Source organism: Petaurus breviceps, unplaced genomic scaffold (genome assembly GCF_028583685.1).
Source record: "Petaurus breviceps papuanus isolate PSGF00001 unplaced genomic scaffold, PetGlider_PUasm1.0 551, whole genome shotgun sequence".
Taxonomy (NCBI): domain Eukaryota; kingdom Metazoa; phylum Chordata; class Mammalia; order Diprotodontia; family Petauridae; genus Petaurus; species Petaurus breviceps.
The window spans coordinates 1,238,157-1,245,979 of record NW_027186372.1 but is presented as its reverse complement, the minus strand read 5'-3'; positions in this window follow the sequence as shown (position 1 = coordinate 1,245,979).

Sequence of the window (7,823 nt, the reverse complement as noted above, 5' to 3'; positions counted from 1 at the left end):
CTTATATAGCCTTCTCCTGGCTCAGAGAATGTAACAACCTTATTGACCCACTGCCCAATCACACAGCATCTACTGAAAAACAAGCCTCCCACCCCAGGCTCCAGTTGCACTTTAGGCTAGGGGCAGGGAAGATCTTCAAATTTACATTCCCATTACAAGATGTCAAAGTCAAATGTGATTAATGAGGAGTACAAAAGCATGATACTTTAATAGTGTCACTGTGATCCCAAAGCTCCGAATGACATGAGATAGACAAGGAAATCTAAGGACAACAAAACAAGATTTTAAAAACTACATTGGAAAAAATAGGAGGATTAAAAAGGCATAATACAGCCGCTGCTTCAGGTAGAAAGGAGAATAAGAATTGACAAAAGAAAAGATGGAGTATCCTAATTCTTACTTTTCTGCCAAGGAAAATGAGCTTTGGATTGTAAAGGGACAGAACAAAATTTGTTCATCAGGAGTTCATACAGAAAATAAGGAGAGTTATCAAAGTTAACAAAAAGCTATTAAACATTTCTGTATGGCACAATAATAATTGATGGGGCTACAAAATAAAGACAAAAATAATAAGACCTATTCTCAAGGAGCACTGGAGGAGACAAGATACAAATCATTCTGTACACACACACACACACACACACACACACACACACAAACATTACCGTGTAAATATCTGAGGAAAGGAACTTGAGGGGGTAGGGAATGAAAAACCTCTAAGAGAAGGTGAAATTTGACCTGAATCTTAAAGGAAGCAAGGAAGCCCAAGTTGAGGAAAGGTTACAAGGCATGGGGGAAGTAAGTGTAGTGGCATAGAGTTGGGAGATAAAGGATCATGTTTGTAGACCATCAAGTATACCAGTGTGGATGGATTATAGAGCCATAGAGGGCAGGGAAGTATAAGAAAGCTAGAAAGGCAGGAAAGACCAGAATAAAAAACAAAGGGTTTGGTATTTGATCCTAGAGTTATAGGGAGCCACAGAAAAACAAAGCTCACTGACAAGATAGTAAAATCAAATTTATACCATATGGTTGAATACTGTCCTTCCTTCTCCAAGAGGACCAAAATATCACTGTTTTCAGAGTCAAACTACAGTGTCTGACTGTGGCTAATCAGATCAATACAAACTAAGAAGGCTCTACCACAGTTAGGGCACAAATAATCCTAGGGTGGATTCTCTAAATTTTCTCATCATACATTTTTTTGAGCAACTTAAATTCTGCTTTGCTCATAAAGCACAGCATATTCTTTGATGAGGGACATGCCATGCTGGGTGGTCCTGTGTCAGTATGTCCCATGTCTCCTAATTAATTCCAAATTTCTTAAGAGAAACCTTGAGAGTGGCTATTATGGTAATGGGAATTTGAAGATCTTCCCTGCCCCTTGGTCCCGTTATAGGCTTAAGTGACTCTGAGAGCCTTCCCTGATTTGAAAATACGCTCTTCCCCCTAATAGCTTGAATGTGATCACATGGAGCCTGTGGCGGGAGGCTTGTTTTTCAGGAATGTCCACACCTTTTTACTTTGTGATTGGACAGGGGGTCAAGAAGGTTGAGACATTCTCTGACCCAGGAGAAGGATATATATATATATATATAGACCCTGATGTGAGGTTATCCTTTTGCTCACTTGGGAAAGAGTTGTGTGATTTGGCCAGACGAGACTCTGGGCTGCTGTGGAGCTCCCTGGCTTTGAAAACCCATATGTGGGTGCTTTTCTCTCTGGTAACTAAGTAGGTATGGATGTAATGGTCAGACAGCTGGAAGCCCTGCCTGATTAATTGTGTTATTTTCTGCTGTAACTTCTGTTTGCACTCTCTGAAGTTCAGGGTGCTGAATTTTCCCCTGAACTAAGTCTGATTGATTAAAGTTAGATTGTTAACCCCCTTTGAGTTGCTTTCCTATAGAAAAGCACATCTAGCTCTGCCTCCTCCAATTTATGTAACAGGTGACCCTGAATAAACGTTGAACCTACAGAACCCACAAAATGACAGAGAGAAGCTGACCTCCTGCTGAGGACAGCCCGGCAGGCTGAAGTGGCCAGAACAGTGCTCTGGGAGCCAATGCACAACCCCGCATGAGTCTGAGGTTTTAGAGTCAGGGCGGCTAATTCAGAGCTCTTGGCCTGCAGATTGTAGGGGGGCCAAGCAACCAGTCTGAGGTGTAATTACTCTTGCTTTAACCTGCTGGGATCTGGATCACTGTCTGGGATGGAGGTCCTGGGTGCATGTCCAGCTTACCAGAGCATGGGGAGGCCTCAGAGAATGCACCCAACTAATAGCTCCAGCAGCTGAGAAAATCGCAGTGATTGGGACAAAGCTCCCCGCTCTGGTAGCAGAGGTCTCCTGGGGCAAGAAGCTCAAAAGTCAAGTAATTGAGTGGCAACATGAACAAACAAGGGGAGCAAAACAAGCACAGTATTCTGACTTTGGGCTCTTTTATGGGGGACAAAAAGGATCAGGGAATGGAAGAGGAGGAAGACAATGAAGTCAGAACTCGTGTACCAGAAGCTTCCAAGAAAAGAGTAAGCTGTTTACAAGCCATAGAGGAGATTAAGAAGGATTTTGAAAACCAAATAAGAGAAGTGGAGGAAAAACTGTGAAGAGAAATGAGAATAAAGCAAGAAAATTATAAAATGAGAAGCAACAACCTGATTGAGGAAAATCACACCTTAAAAAATAGACTAATTCAAATGGCAAAAGAGGCTCGAAAAGACAAAGAGGAGGACGCCTTAAAAAGACAAATTTGCCAGATGGAAAAAGAATCTCGAAAGCTCATTGAAGAGAATCATTCCTTCAGAATTACATTGGAGCAAATGGAAGCTAGTGACTTGATGAGAAATCAAGATACTATTAAACAGATCCAAACAAATGAAAAAATAGAAGGCAATGTGAAATGTCTCATTGGAAAAACCACTGACCTGGAAAATAGATCCAGGAGAGATAATTTAAAAATTATTGAACTACCTGAAAAAAGATCAAATGATCAAAAAGAGAACCTAGAAATCATCTTTCAAGAAATTCTCAAGGATAATTGCCCTGATGTTTTAGAACTAGAGGGCAAAATAGAGATTGAAAGAATCCACCGATCACCTCTTGCAAAAGATCTCAAAAAGAAAACTCCTAGGAATACTATAGCCAGGTTCCAGAGTTCCCAGATAAAGGAGAAAAATTAAAGTAGCCAGAAAGAAACAATTTGAATACTGTGGAAATAAAATCAGGATAACATAGGATCTTGACAGCTTCTATGCTGAGGGATTGAAGGGCTTGGAATATGATATTCTGGAGGTCAAAGGAGCTGGGATTAAAACCAAGAGTCACCTACCCAGCAAAACTGAGTATCATGTTTCAGGGGAAAATATGGTCATTCAGTGGAATAGAGGACTTTCAAGCATTCTTGATGAAAAAATCAGAGTTGAATAGAAAATTTGACCTTCAGATACAAGAAGCAAGAGAAGCATGAGAAGGTAAACAGGGAAAAGAAATCATAAAGAACTTATCAAAGTTGAACTACTTACATTTATACATGGAAAAACGATAGTTGTAACTCATGAAACTTTTTTCAATATGAGAATAGTTTAAGGGAATAGAAATGTGTGTGTATATATATATATATATACACATATATATAGCTATGTATACATGCATACATACACATGTATGTGGGTATATATGCATATGAATACATATGTTCATATGTGTATACATGTGTTCAGGTTTACATAGATAGAGGCTACAGGACCAGTTGAATAGCAACAGATTATACTTAAAAGGTGAAATTAAGAGTTGAGAGAGCAATATAATGAGACGAAATGGGGAGAGATAGAATGGGGTAAATTATCTCGTATAGAAGGGGCAAGGGAAAACTTAAAATGGAGAAGAACAGAAAGGCAAAAGGAAATGAGTCAACCTTATTCTCATTGAATTTGGCTTAGGGAGGCAATGATATACACACTACATAGGGTATCTCACCTTACAGGAGAGTAGGGGGGAAGGGGATGAGGAGGGGGATGATGGAAGGGTGGGCAGGTTTGGGGGGGAAGGAAGTTGGAAGCACCCACTTTTGAAAAGGGACGATATCAAAGTAGAGAATAGAATTAGTCGGGGGTGGGATGGGATGGAAGGAGATATAGTCAGTCTTCCACCATATATCCACTATAGAAAAGTTTTGCATAGCTACATATGTACAACCAATATTGAATTGCTTATCTTCCCAGTAAGGGTGGGTGACGAGGTGGGTAGGTAAAGAATCTGGAATTCAAAGGTTTAAAAATATATATCTTTATTATTATTAGTAGTAGTAGTAGTAGTAGTAGTATTTTACATGTAACTGGGAAATAAAATATACAGGCACTGAGGCATAGAGATCCACCATGTGCTACTGGATAGTCAGAGGGGTTGTGGGAGACAGCAGATTGGGGGAAGGGATATTCAGTGGGATTGCTGTTTTGGGGTGGTGGATAGGGGAAAAATGGGGAGAAAATTTGTACCTCAAAATCTAGTGGAAATGATGTAAACTAAAAAAAAAGAGTATATAAAAAATAAACTACAAAGTTGCTCTTATTGTAAAAAAAAAAGAACATCTAAGAACCTGTGCTAGCGACCATCCTGTGTATGCTAGGGTGCTTGCTGCTACAGTGGCCTTGTATCATTTGTTCTGACCACCATGGGAGCACTTGCTTTATGTGAATTCTCCATGGAATAGGCTTTTAGGCAAATGTTTTTGGAATTCAAACAACTTGGTCAGCCCATTGGAGTTACACTCTTTGCAGTGGAGTTTGAATGTTTGGCAGTTTAGTTCAAGAAAGACCTCAATGTCAGGTACCTTATCCTGCCAGGTGATCTTCAGAATTTTCCTAAGACAATTCCAATGGAAGCTATTCATTTTCTTGGCCTGGCGCTGGTAGACTGCCCAGGTTTCACAAGCATACAACCATGAAATCAGTACAATAGCTCTGTAGACCTTCAGTTTAGTAGTCATTCTAATACCTTTTCTATCTCACACTTTCCTTCAGAACCTCCCAAACACTGAACTGGCTCAGACAATGCCCTCATCAATCTTATTATCAATATGAACATCCCTGGAAATTATAGTGCCAAGGTGAGTGAACTTATGCACAGTATTCAGATTTTCTCTATTTGCTGCAACTGATGCTTCCACATATAGACAGCGTGGTGCTCACGGATGGAGCATCTCCACTTTTTGTGGAGTTGTTAGGCAAAAATTAGCACAAACAGCAGATATTTAATTCATGTTTTATTGCATCTCAACTGCAGAGGCTGCATTGAGTGCACAATCAAATAGGAAGTTTAGTTGAAGGAATTGTGTTCATCTAGCTTAGAGCATACAATACAGAGGAGAAATGAATAGATGCTTCAAGTTTTAGAAAGCTCTCACTTAGAAGGGGAATTAAAGGTATTCTGTTTGGCCTCAGAGGGAAGAAGCTATATGTCGAAGCTACAAAGAAGCAAATTTAAGCTTGAAGTTAAGAAGAATATCTGAAGAATTATTGCTTTTTCTAAAGTGAAATGAGATGTTTAGGGACATAGCTGTGGTCCCTCTTTTGAAGTCTTCAAACAATAGCTTTAGGATGCCTTGCCAAGTGTGTATCAATATGTGATAATGGAATATATTTTTAAGGTTCCTGAGATTATGCTGGGATTATGCTTCCCTGAATCTCTGAATATTCTATATTTTATGTTCTTAAGTCCCATCCTGTAATCCCATCCTTCTATTTTTAATTTGTTTACACAGTCTTAATTTCACTGAGGGAACTCAACTTACCAGAGGCAAATATGGTCCAGGTCTTAGAGCCTTCCAGGGTAAGGAAGGCCAGGGATGCTGATGTCCTGGTGGTAGTGGTGTCTGTCACAGGTCTTGATGGTAACAATCCTTACTGGTAAAAATATAAGAAGATAAATAAAAGAGCCCCCTGTGGCCCTGCTTCCCAATAAACAGACTTGATGGAGTATCCTTCATAACAATGAAATAAATGTCCTTTGAGAAGTCTCAGAAGTTAGAGACTGACTTATTTTAAGGGATAGGGAAAATTAATATTTTTTTTGCAAGGGTGGGGAGGAGAAGAGTGTAATCACATGAAAAAGTATTCTGAATAATGTCCTTAAGTGGTTCCAAAATAATCTCCTTACTGAAATGTTCAATAAATAAACAAACTATAGATCAACAGAAGGAGGGAATTGGGCCATAATACTATAGTAACATCAGGTTATAGAAAAATGATCTCTGGATATGGTTTTTAAAAACTTGACCTCTAAGTTTGGCTCTCTTTTTTGCACTAATTCACTATGCAACTTTGGAAAGACAACCTCTCTGAACCTCAGCTTCTTTACTTGAATATAGAACCCCTTTACTCCCATGTTTACTTGTGGTCACCCTGAGGTCATCATTTTTATCATTCACAGACTCCTGCCTTTTATACTTTTGCTAGACTATACCATAGTCACATGAAACTATCAATAAATTCAGTTAAGGCAAAATGCAAAGAAAATAACAAAATTGGAGATTAAGTAATAAAGCATTTTTGTACCCTTATACAAAGGGATACCATCAACCTATCAAGGGCAGTAATAACACTGGGCATTCCAAAAAGTTGTAAGCGATTAAATCTTTTGTGAAACCTTACAGAATTCCATTTTAGAAAACTTATGCCACTAAGTGACCTATAATCTTATTCCCTTTGAATCCTTCGAATCCCCCAGTATGGTGGGAATACACAATAACTTTAAAATTCATGTTATCCATGATAAATGAGGAGAATATAATGCTGTCTGCTTCTTGGAGCTTCTCTCCCAGAAATGCTACTTCTTCTGTGGAGTCACGAGTCCACTAGCCACTCCACATGGTCCTCCTCTGGCACCACATTCAATATGCAGTTCCACATATCTGATCTCTGGTATTCATCCCTTTTGCTTCCCTGTCTGACAACATTCTAGTTTGTGCAGACCCTATACAGCTGGCTGACTTTTTATTTTCAATTTTTCTGTCTTGTAGAGAAAATCTTTCCAATAAGAGTTGATGAATAGTGACATCACCATGCTATGGGTTCACAACATGGCCTTCTGTGTAACATAGTACACAGGATTTTCCATGATGAATGCAATTGCCCTCCCCCCCAACATAGGTTAGGGCTAAGATTAGTCATGATAACTATGTCTTCCTGACAGTTTTGACCAAAAAAATGCAATTCATATAAATCTCATCAGAAGTCCACATAAATCTAGACACATATAAATATGTATTAATTGGTATATCGCATATTATTTATTATTGTATATTAATTAACTTAGTATATAGCATAGTCATAGATAATTGCTATAGGTAATAATAACAGCTAATAGCTAGTCTTGTATATCTTCTTAAGGTTTACAAATCATTTTACTTGTCACTTCCTCTGATGATGCATATCAAATAAAGAGAATTATAGAATATATCATTAGTCAACCAACAAGTACATATTAAGCAACAAAAATATGCCAAGTATGATGCTAAGTGCTGACAATATAAACATAAAGAATAAAACCATTCCTATTCTGAAGGAACTTTAATTGTAAGGTGGGGTACATATCTAAGGTGCTTATTACCCCCAGGGCTATTTCCTGGACTCCTCCTCTCATTGGCAGCCTAGGGTCCTTCAAGCCAATGACTTTTTCTCCTCTCGTGGTGCTAGGGCTAGGTCTGAGGGGGCAGTGTTTCTAGTACTATCACTCACAAGTCCCCATTCAGTGTGTTCCCCATGTAAGCCTGAATTAAATAGCTTTTAGAAAGGGCTATGAATGAATTTGACATAGGAGAGAGAGAGAGAGA